The 12,993-nt window shown below is 32.1% G+C and overlaps 1 pseudogene; it reads left to right on the top strand.

The window, feature by feature from the left end:
- Positions 1-484: 484 nt before the first annotated feature.
- LOC114075591 lies at positions 485-1,848 on the top strand (annotated as a pseudogene).
- The last annotated feature ends 11,145 nt before the right edge of the window (positions 1,849-12,993 follow it).

The following is a 12,993-nucleotide window of genomic DNA, read 5'->3' as shown; positions in this document are numbered from 1 at the left end:
CCAGTAGAACATCATCTATGGATATCAAAAAAATCTAATTCTGATTCAATAACACAATTTGGAAACACATTTTAAACGCATTATGGAATTGAGAGGAAGCCATGAGAATATTTCAAATATTATATCGTCAGGTATTTTGCTGGAAGAATTCATAATGTTTATTTTCTTTTGGCCTCTTTTTGATGTCCTGTTTGTCTCTCTATTTCCTTGTATAACTCTATCTTTTCCTAGTTTTAAAATCTTAAAAACATTACAACTAGAACTGCAAAAAAGTGAACTTCTTCTTTTTTGTTTTAAAATCCTAAAAACAATATTATTGCAAAAAAGTTGATATTTTTTTATAAAAAAACTCTAAACAGAAATTGTAGGAAAAAGAAAAATTGAGCAGGGCACGATTTGATTGGATTTTTTTGGACTGCGAGGTGCAACTCTTGTTTGTTTCTTCATTACCTTAAAATAAAACATCAAACTTGTGTACAAGAAGATGAATCCATCAATTCCTGAAGAAATAGTCATTCAAATATGGCATAATACATATATTGGACCCTGAACTTGGATTCAAATTTTAACTTTGACCTCCAACTTTCATAATGCACAAATAGACACTTTAACTATCAAACTTTTAAATAAATAAACACATGAGTCCTACATTGCACAATACACGAAGGACACCACGTAGGACAAAAAATCACATGTAGGATGACATATCATACATGTATGTCTATTTGTTCAAATTTATACCAGTTTAAGTGTCTACTTGTGCACACCCAAAGTTGAAGGGCATAAATGTGATTCGAAGCCAAGTTAAAGGGCACATTTATGTATTATGTCTTTGAAATAGTAACATGGCTTCATTTTAAATCACTAATGTGTTTCAAGTGCGTAACTATGTTCTTAAATTCTCTTGTTTTTTATTCATTTAGCGATATCCACATCTCATTCTATGATCCGTCAAGGTGGAACAAGATACTTCTTGAAGGGAAGGGAATTTTATTGCATCGCTGATCAGCAAAAGGAATATGGAAAAAGCTCTGCTTCCAGACTTGTTCAAATTCGGAGGTTTTATAATTACCCTTCTATACCCCTATAGGTTTTGTTATCAGTTGCCTTAACTGTTTATTTTTCGTTGAAAAACCTGCTGCAATTTTAAACCCAGTACAGGAGAAGTAAGATATCTTCCCAAGTAAATGATGATAAGTCTCTCTTTTACGATTGGTTAGGTTTTGAGCTAGAAAAAAATAAGTACAAAGTTCTTTTGACATGAGATGGTAGCGGATTGTACATAAAACAATGTGTTTTTACATCAGGCATTGAAAAATCATGGAGAAAGTCTCAAAGGATTTCCAAATCAATTTCGTACAAGCCCGGCGTTTGCATCAATGGAGTTAACTATAGTTTTGTTTTCCTTTGAGTAACACTTCCTATAGATGCATTTGATCTTAATACCGTAAGTTCTGAACTTATTGTATTGAATAATTCATCTAAGTGGTGGTATTACGAGTTGATAGAGGTGAGGGGTAATCTAGCAATAAGTATCCAAAATGGTCATGTTAGTATATTCACTTGAGGGTTTTAGGACTAATTCAGAAATAAGAAGAATGGGAGAGTCATATCATTCACTATCGTACAATGTCAAAGCACATACCACCAAAAATCATACTCCATGTCATAATATCATGCATGTTTTGTGATGGGCAGATTTTATTCATCCTCAACTTAGAGTCAGGTGCTTTATGCTCGTGTTATGATATCACAAGAAAGAGTTGGAAAACATTAGAAATAAAGGGGCTTCCTACGAACCACCGCATCAAAGGCATTTATAGTAATAGTGAAAGACTAGTTATGTAGAAATTAAGTCTCTTCTGTTTTAGAATTTTTTGCAATACTTATGTTATTTTTATGGCATAATACATATGTTGGATCCTAAACTTGACTTCAAATTTTAATTTTGACCTCCAACTTTCATATTGCACAAACAAGCATGTTAACTATTTAACCTTTTAATAAATAAGCATGTGAGCCATACTTGGAGAAACGCGTGATGTGCACATAATTTGAGCTAGTTAGGAGTAATTTTCGAGGCCCAGAACAGTAAAAAAAAATCTGAAATGATAACTCTACCGTTAATGAATCCCTAATATATATATTTTTTATATTTCCAAATCAATATCTCATTTTATTTTTGTTTAATTCTAAAATGGATGTGTAAAATATTTGATTAGTTGTAGCCATTAAGTGACTCATTAATAAACGTATGAGTGTTTGCATTTTACTCTATTTGGCTCCACAAACAGGGTTTTTATTTATTTAAAGGTAGCATAGTTAAAGTGCATGTTTGTGCACTATGAAATTTAGAGGTCAAAGTTAAAATATGCAGCCAAATTTAGGGTCCAAATATGTATTATGCCTATTTTTATTGCATCATGATACTAAACATCATTTCATGTCAAAATAGTATCTAAAGAAAAGTATATGCCAATACAATTTTATTTGCAGAGGATGATTTTTGTTATGCTTTATTAATGTCAACTCCCAGCCGTCCAAGTTAGACATGGGGATTTAAGGCAGACACATATCATTCATTTTCCGTCAATGTGGAACGACGTAGTATCTCAGGACCTATGTCATGTTGAAATTTTCAGTGGAATTCTTGTTTTCAACTTGCAATTTTCAGTTATATTCAGTTGCCTTTTCGTTTTCAACCTGCATTTTTAGTCACATTCTCTTGATTGCACCTCATTACTAGCAACTTACTGTTAATTTCAAATACACGAAGCATTCAAAATTTTTTGTTGCTATCTCTATAGGTTTAGGACATAGAGCTAACTCTCCATCATCTGAAACCTCTAAAACAGCTCTTTTTGCAGCAGCTTTTTAATGACCAATGTAACTTGAATAAATTTTTAGCATTTTTGTTAATGCTGATATGGTCCGTATTAGTTGGATCTATTTTCCCACTTCATGGACCCATTATTCCACTAAAGGGAAGGTAGTTAACTACCCAATGGGATAATGGTTAACTACTTATTATCCTACTAATGGGAAAGTGTTCAATTACTCATTATCCCACTAATGGAATAATGGTTAACTACCCATTATCCCACTACATTACCTACTATCCTACTAATTGGTTGGTAACTTCTCATGAACTCTTAATCGTTCTTGATGGAAGTATGGTTATAAATATGTCATTTGGTTCAAAGGTCCCTAAGCACATTATTTCTAAAACCTCCATACCATCTAAGAGTGAGGTTTTGAGTACTTAGAAGATCTTTGAAGAAAAGAAGAATTGTAGACTCCGACTAGATCTCTAACAATGGCTGGAGGTATGTCAATCTTTCTATATTTCCGCTGCGTCATTGCTCTGTAATCTCCAACATTTGGCATCAGAGCGGTTGAGTTTCCTATGCTTTGTTAAATGTCGGAATTCTCTAAAGTCGCTCAAAGTGGTTCTTAAAAATTCAGGTCTTCTTTTGAAAATTTTAAAAACATTTTCTAATAATAAAAGACAAAGAGATTGTTGTTTTGTTGCATAATGTTAAACAATAAATCTTCTATATGATTTTGATTTAATGTTTAGTGATTCATATAATCTTACTTGATTTAGATTTAGCCACAGTAGTCTTAATGAAATGATATTATATATATTATTTTGGATCACTAAAAGGAATAATTGTCTACGTGATCTAGAATTATTTGATTAAAGTTTAGCCACAATATCTTTAATTGAATAAAATTTTAGAAGTTAAGGATCACATAAAGAAATTTTAGACATCAGAATTGTAATTAATTATGCATGAGATGATAATTTAATTTCTCTATTATTAACTTGCATAATTAATTAAGATTAAAATATTAAATACTTTTCATAAATACCCACATGAATTATGAATGAGTGTTTAATAGTTTTGTCATATGGATGGACTATCATCTACTAAATTTATAATTTTTTTTATAAATATGAATGTAACTGAATAAAAAATTTAGCTCACATGCAATTTTTATGTTAGTAGATTCAACTTTATATTACTTGCCTCAAATTTATGTTAAGTATTTATATTTTTTGCAGTTATGCAACATGCAAAATTTTCTGATATTTGTAATATTCCAGAATTGAATGGTGAGAACTATAAGATTTGGTAGGAGAGAGTTCTCCTTCACTTAGGGTGTATGAATATTGATTATGCTATCAGGAAAGACGAGCCACCTATTAATGAACACAACACTCAATAAGACATTTTTCTTCATGACAAATGGGAACGCTTTAACCGTTTAAGTGTTATGTTTTTTAAGACGAAAATCTCTGCTGCTATTCGTGGTTCTGAAAAACAGCATAACAATGTCAAGGAATTACTAAGGCTATTGACGAACACATTAAGACTTCAGATAAGGCACTTCCCAGCACCTTAATTATGAAATTCTCATCAATGAAGCTCACTAGTGTGAGAAATGTGCTTGAGCACATTATCAGAATGCGAAACTTAGCGGCTCAACAAAAGATTCTTGAAGTCGAAATGTCTAAAGCTTTTCTTGTGCACTATATCTTGATTACTCTACCTGCACAGTATGGTCCCTTTAAGATATCTTATAACACACATAAATATATATGGTCTATTAATGAATTCATGGCCATATGTGTTCAAGAGGAAGGTCGAATACTTATGGAAACAAGGAGAAAGTGCATTCATGACTACTCAAGGAAAGAAAACCAATCAAGCATACAAGAGGTCTAAAGGAAAGACACCACTTGAAATTGACATAAAAAGGGAAGTCAAGTTTCGCTTCTGTAAAAAGAAGGGTCATATAAGCCAGGATTGTGTCAAGTTTAAACAATGGCTTGTTAAGAAAGGTACTTCTATCTCTCTTGTTTGTTATGAAACTAATATGATTGATGTTAATCATAACACATGGTTGATTGATTGTGCTTAAGAAACCTGTGGAAGCCAGTGGGAGCTGAGCGAAGCATCTATTCTTGAAACAAAATTCCGTCGCATGTGGAAACTAATGGGACATGAAATTTAGTTGTTAATAGTTGTTTTATTTTAGAGTTGTAGAAGACTCTTTATGTTCCTAATTTTTCTAGGAATTTAATTTCAGTATCAAGACTTGTACCTTTGGGATATTCCTTCTTTCAAGATGGGGATTCCAAACTATTTTATAAATCTAAACTTATTGGATATGGTACATTGTATGATGGTCTTTTCTCTCTTAATTTACAAAATGATTTCACTCATATTTTTATGCATGTAAAATCGGCACAAAAAGATGTCTAATAAATTAAGATTCCTCTATCTTATGGCATTGGAGATAGGGACATATCTCCATCGATAGAATTAAGAGATTAGTAAATGATGGAGTAGATAGTACTTTAAATTTTACTGATTTTGATACTTGTACGGACTGCATTAAAGGCAAGCAGACTGACAAGTCAAAGAAAGGTGCCAAGAGGAGTTCACCATATTAGAAATCATACATTCATATATATGTTGTCCAGATATGGATGCATATGGTAAGAAATACTTTATCACCTTTATAGATGATTATTCACGATATATGTATCTTTACATGCTTCATAATAAGAGAGAAGCAATAGAATCCTTTAAAGTTTTCAAGGCTTAAGTAGAGAAACAATGCGAAAAACAAATTAAGATTGTGAGAACTGATAGAGTTGGTGAATATTATGGTAGATATACAAAAGATGGACAAGCACAAAGTCCATTTGCGAAGTTAATTTAACAAAATGGGATTGTTGTCCAATATACTATGCCTTGTTCTTCGGACAAATGGTGTATCAGAAAGAAGAAATCGAACATTATTGGACATGGTGCGTAGTATGTTAAGTAGCTCTAAGCTACCTAAGTCCTTGTGGATTGAATCTCTTAAGACAACAACATATATATTAAACCGAGTTCAAACCAAGGTTGTTCCAAAGATGCCTTTTCAGTGGTTAGAAACCTAGTTTGACACAATATACGTGTATGGGGATGCCCGTCTGAAGTTAGAATTAACAACTCACAAGAAAAGAAACTGGATCCTAGGACCATTAGTGGATATTTCATTGGATATGCCGAAAGGTCTAAATGATACATATTCTATTGTCCATCTAACAGTACTAGGATTGTGGAATCAATAAATGCAAAATTTCTTGAAAATTACTTAATTAGTGGGAGTCATCAAATTCAAAATACAACTTCTATAATATATCAACCTTCCACTTCAAGTCAAAAATTGATTGTTGTACATAATACCCCTCAAGTTCAATTGGGTGTTGAGCAACCAACCAATGAAATTCCACAAGCTGCTGAAAACATGCATATAGATCAAATTGTTCAAGTAATTCCTGAAATTATTGAACAACCAGTTGAACAACATAATCAATAGGAAAATGTTGGTGCAACATTGAGAAGATCTACTAGAGAAAGAAAATCAGCTATTCCTAGTGACTTTGTTGTAAAATTGCAAGAATTTGAAATTGGAGTTGAAAATGATCCTGAGTCTTTTTCACAAGCCATGAATTCTAAAGAGTCTTAATTGTGGTATAATACCATGAAAGAAGAGATGAATTCTATGAAAACTAACGAGGTCTAGGATCTTTTTGATTTGCGTAGTGGTGTTAAAACCATTAGATGTAAATGGGTTTTCAAGACTAAAAAGGAGTCATCAGGCAACATAGAAAGATATAAATCAAGACTTGTTGCTACAGGATTCACTCAAAAAGAAGGAATTGATTACACAAAGACATTCTCTCCTGTGTCTAAAAAAAATTCTTTCCACATAAAATTGGCATTAGTAGCACACTTTGAGTTAGAATTGCGCAATAGATGGCTGTGAAAAATGCATTTCTCAATGGTGATCTAGAGGAAGAGGTTTATATGAAACAACCTGAAGGATTCTCCTCTATCAATGGTGAGCACTTGGTATGAAAGTCAAAGAAATCCAAATATGGACTAAAATAAGCTTCCCGTCAATGGTATTTGAAATTTCATAATGTTATCTCTTTATTCGACTTTTTTAAGAACATTATGGATCAATGTATATACCATAAGGTTAGTGGGAGTAAAATATGTTTCTTAGTTGTATATGTGGATGATATATTACTTGCATCCAATGATAAGTGAATGATACATGAGGTGAAACAATTTCTCTCTAAAGATTTTTATATGAAAGACATGGGAGATGCATATTATGTTATTGGTATTAAGATTAATCGAGATAGACATCAAGGTACCTTAGGTTTATGTCAAGAATCCTATATCAATATAATTTTAGATAGGTTCCGAATGAAATATTGTTCACTTAGTGTAGCTCCTATCGTAGAGGGTGACAAGTTCAACTTGAATCAGTGACCAAAGAACGATATTGAGAGGGAACAAATGAAGGACATTCCTCATGCATCTGCTGTCGGAAGCTTGATGTATGCTCAGGTTTGTACAAGATGTGACATATCATTTGTTGTTTAAATGTTAGGAAGATATAAGAGTAATCCAGGTCTTGACCACTGGAGAGCAGCAAAGGAAGTGTTAAGATATCTTCAAGGAGCAAAAGACTACATTCTTATGTACAAACTATCAGATTACTTGGAATTCATTGGCTACTCTGATTCAGACTTTGCTGGCGCTGTTGATTCACGGAAATCAACTTCTGGATACATATTTATATTAGACGGTGGATCTATATCTTGGAGAAGTGCCAAACATACTCTAGTTACTACTTCCACAATGAAGGCTGAATTTGTTTCATGTTTCAAGGCTAGCTCACATGGTGTATGGTTATAGAGTTCTATTTCTTGATTTAGAATTATCGACTCTATATCTAAGCCATTAAAATTATATTCTGACAATTAAGTTGTTGTTTTTATGGCTAAGAATAATAAAAGTGGTAGTCAAAGCAAGCATATCGACATCAAATATCTAGCCATACGAGAACGTGTTAAAGATAAGAAAGTGGTCATTGAACACGTTAGCACTGAAGTAATGTTAGATCATTCTTTAACTAAACACACGCCACCACAAAAATTTAAGGATCATGTAGTCACAATGGGAATTAGTTCCACTATGTAAAATTTTGTTGTAATAATGAATGTGTACGAAACTATGTTTTATCTGATATTTCTTGTCAAATGTGTAGACATTCAGTTTTATTTTCAGAAATGTCACTAAAATATGGACCTTGAATAAATATTGATTTTATTCATTAAATTATATGGGTTAAAGTTCAAAGATATTGTGCATTGTGATACATGGAACATACTACTCACTGCAAGAGAAACTATCACCATGATTCGTGTATTATATTTCATTAATGGGATTAGAATATACAGATGAAGTGGGAGAGTGTTATCATTTTTGTCAATGCTGATATGGTCCGTATTAGATGGGTCCATTATCCCACTTCAAGGACCCATTATTCCACTAATGGGAAGGTAGTTAACTACCAAATAGGATAATGTTTAACTACCCATTATCCAACTAACGGGAAAGTGGTCAATTACCCATTATTCAAGTAATGGGATAATGGTACCCATTATCCCACTACATGAATCCACTATCCTACTAAGTGATTGGTAAGTTCTCATGACCTCTTAACTGTTCTTGATGGAAGCACTTTTATAAATATGTCCTTTGGTTCAAATGTCCCTAATCACATTACTTCTAAGAACTCCATACCATCTAAGAGTGAGGTTTTGAGTGCTTAGAAGATCTTTGATGAAAAGAAGAATTGTAGACTCCGACTATATCACTAACAATGGCTGGATGTATGTCGATCATTCTATAGTTCTGCTGCGTCATTGCTCTGTAATCTCCAACGTAAACATCAATTTAGCTGAACGATTTTTTTCAGAAGTGATAGCAACCGATTTTCATTTAAAGCAGTAGCATTACTTTGATCAACACCTACAACCCTTTTTTCATTTTATATTTCCATCGCATCACCTTGATATTTTTCAAAATCTCTGGTATCTTTCAAAGCAGCGTTATTGGCATCATTTATTTAAGATCAAACGGCGACAAAAGAGGTCAGTTAGTTCCTCCGTACTAAAGATATTCAATGTAGACATGAAGAATTCATCTAGTGTTATTTTTTGTCTCTATTGGAATTCAAACTTGTAACCTCATTATTCTTGTTTCTCTTCACTGATCACTAGGCGACAATGTTGAACGTGAGGTACATTTCTGGTGCATATTGAACCTTAAATAGGGAGGCAAATATGCAAATATATTATAGTTCTATATAAACCATAACATGGGAAATTATATTTTCTTGCCTTATTTGCATAGGCAAATTCAGTGACTGGGATAGTAGTGAGTGATGAGCGCAAGCTGAACTTTTCGGAGTTGAAAATGAAAAGGAACCACAGCTATACAGTGTTTAAGGTTTATAGTTCAATGCATCAACTCATGAAGATTTTTCCAATGAATTACCTAATTACGTAAATAAATTTTCTTATACTATCACTGTACAAAACTTAATCTCTAATTTGTTTATGGAGCTAACTAAAGCATGTTCAATTTTTACATGGTTGGATCGTAGAGGCCTTTGTTATTTCTTTGACTATGGTGTTCAAGTTTACATCGTTCATTTGAATTTTGAATATACTATACTAACCTGTGCTTATGAATGGACTCTATTCATAAAGCTAATGTACTCTTTACTTATTAGTTATACTAGATTTCTCTTCTGCCCCAGTTTTAGATAAAGTAATGATGCACTAAATAACATATTCAATCAGATGAAATCTTAATTCTATTTTAATTACTTCTATTATTTATAAAATAATTTTGATAAATTATCTACACTCTGTTACACATAAACAGAAAAGGTGGTAGCACTTTTGCGCACCCACTTGAAAGAAAGTACTCAGCAAAACAACAAATGAAGAAAATGAGTTATAGACAGTGCAAAATATGCGTCGACAGAAGAAGAAGAGACGTGGAAGACAGGAATTTTTCACCGTCGTGTTGAATGCACAATTCGAATGCTTGGCATTATAAAATACATGATATCATCATTGAAGTTGTTTTGGATTTTCAAAAAGACACTTTGAATTTAAAAACGTTCTATTACTCTTAAAAAGTATTGAATATTTTTGTAAAAGAACCATTTTAACTCATTTTCTCATTATGTTTGAGAACACGCACATAATGCGCGTGAAGATCTATTTTTAATGCAAAAAACAAATATTTAAAACGGTTACATCTAAGTCATTTTCTTGATTAATTATTTATTCTATTCCAATTCATCTTCTTCTCTAACTAAAAAGTCAGAGGTAGTTTATCATATAACTGATGAAATCAACTCAATAAGGTAGGAATTGATTTTAATTTCCAATTGAAAAGGCTAGTTTAAAATTCTCTGAGGGATCATTTTTTCTTAATTTCATTTAGTTTTGGGAAAACAAAGTCCAACCAATCTCTCATTAGTTGTTTTTTCGGGAGGATCAACATCGATCTGGGACTTACCAACTTATGAACTTTGATCGGCAGTGTCATCGTTGGGGTCACAAGATGTCTCTGAGACTTGTCTATGGAATTTTGCATTTTATCAATCTATGGTTTGAAAACAAGAACAATCTCCCACCACTCAAAAGACATGGCTTCGAATACCACTACTATCGATTTCAACGAATTATTCTTCATCATTGAAAGTATAAGTAACTTTTGTGATATACATGCCGATGAGGGTTTTAGTTTGCAGCTAAAATGATTTGCTATTGTTACTATTTTAACCTGTTAATCATCAATTCAATGTTTACTCCACTTGTTCTCCAAAAAATTTGATCAACAAACATAAAAATTGTTGGAGATGATATTCAAGAATGCCTATGATTGAAGAAAATGAGGAGACAAACTAAGAAATGAACAATAGAGAACAAGAGTTATTTTTTTTAAATGATTTGGGTCGGTTCAAGTTTGAAGAAATTAATTTAAATTAAATTAATAAAAAGAGTTAGCACCACACTTCTGTTTGTTGGTAGTAGGGAAAATGAGTCAAAATGGTTCTTTTACAAAGATATTCAATACTTTTGTGGGGTAATAGGACGTCTTCTATGTTAAGTTGTCTTTATTACACAGTCTATTGTATATTGAGTTGTGTATTAGTAATATCGTATACGTACATGGTTTAATAATACGGAAAAGAGCCTAAAATACCCTCGAAGTACTGAATATGGTACAAAATTATCCTCCATCCACCTATTGGATCAAAAATGCCTTTCTCATCCACCTATTGACTTCAAAATACCTTTGTCATTCACCTTTGTATTGAAAATTGACCACTTATTTAATTGTTTTAAAATTAAACTGTTTAAATAAGTTTAAAATACTTGACGCTCAACTATTGGTTATAAATTAATTTATTAATATAATTTATAGACAAACCACTATTCAATTATTACTAGCTAAACACCACCCAATTAATAAATCAATTATATATCAAAATCCCATAATCACCACTAAAACACGACGAAATTATAAATTTCTGAAAATGACATCCAAATTTATTCGAGTCAGAATCTATGCCCTAAATCAATTTTGGTTGAGCCCGCTTATTTAGGATGAAACATTAATAGGATGCTCTTTGAAGCTTTAATTAGTAATTTATGATCAAAGGTAAAGAAGTAGTACTTCCCGAATTCATTTATGATTTGTTTTAAAACTTTTAATATATTATTTTGATATTTTTTTTAAGAAGTAACATAACATAATTGAGAAGAAAGATTGAGTATGATGATCATAGTAAGAGTTTTAAGTTGATCGGTAATTTTTATTTAGACGCTTGAAGTCTTTAATATATGATAATTTACTTCTATATGTATTTTCTCTTCAAATGTGTGAGTACACTCATTGGCATTAGTTTTTCTGTTGTTGCATTAGAAATATGACAGGTTTATTAATTTGGAGAGGTTTAATTAGTAACGGGTGGGTAGTGAATTGATTTTTAAATTATACTAATAAGTTAAACTATAACAAATAGTTGAGCGCCAAGTATTTAAAAAAATATTTAAATTGTTTAAATTTAAAAACGTTAAAAATAAGTGGTCAATTTTGAACCCAAAGGTGAATGACAAGGGTATTTTGGAACCAATAGGTGGGTGGGAAGGGTATTTTTGAGCCAAAAAGTAGATGAAGGGTAATTTTGTACAATTTCAAATATTTTCTGGGAATTTAAGGCCCTTTTCCATTAATAATACCAAGAGTTTCATCACATGCATTGGATTGATTACTGGTATAACTTCCCCATAAATCTCTCTGAAGACTTTTTTCATTTTCCAAATCTAAATTGTGTGGATGTTATTTTTATAAACTAATTTTCGAACATGTGTGTTTCACGTGGATATCTTGCTAATTAGTATAAATACTTCTAAAATATAAGTGTACGATGTGTAAAGTTTTAATCAATGATTGGTGCAACATATTCAACTGATATTATGATCATTTCAAGACACATCATACAAAAATATTGTTATCAAGTGAATTGTTTTGAAAGATGATACTATAAAGACTTGAATTATACAATTCTTATAATATACCAAGTATTCAACCCGTTAAGTTATTTTTTTAACATGTTATAACACATAATTTTAATGATATATTTATGAAATATTTAATGCCTTAAAGCCTTATAGTTTTCGCCTTTTTTTTTACGGAATAATACCCCTCACTTTTACAGATGCATACATATTAAGAACTTGTAGTTGAAGGAGAGTGATGTTTTTAAATAGTTGTAGAGCCATTCGATCAACACACACTCACACACACACGCACACGCACGCACACACACACGCGCGCGCGCACGCACACACACACGCATGCACACACACACACACACACACACGCATGCACACACACACATATACACAAATACACATACACACACACACATACACACACACACACACGCACACGCACACACACACGCACACGCACACGCAAACGCACACACACACACACACGCGCACACACACACACATACACACACACACACACACACACA

This window comes from Solanum pennellii, chromosome 1 (assembly GCF_001406875.1).
Source record: "Solanum pennellii chromosome 1, SPENNV200".
NCBI lineage: Eukaryota > Viridiplantae > Streptophyta > Magnoliopsida > Solanales > Solanaceae > Solanum > Solanum pennellii.
Note: the sequence above shows the minus strand (reverse complement) of the source record. Positions and strands in the feature narration are given on the sequence as shown.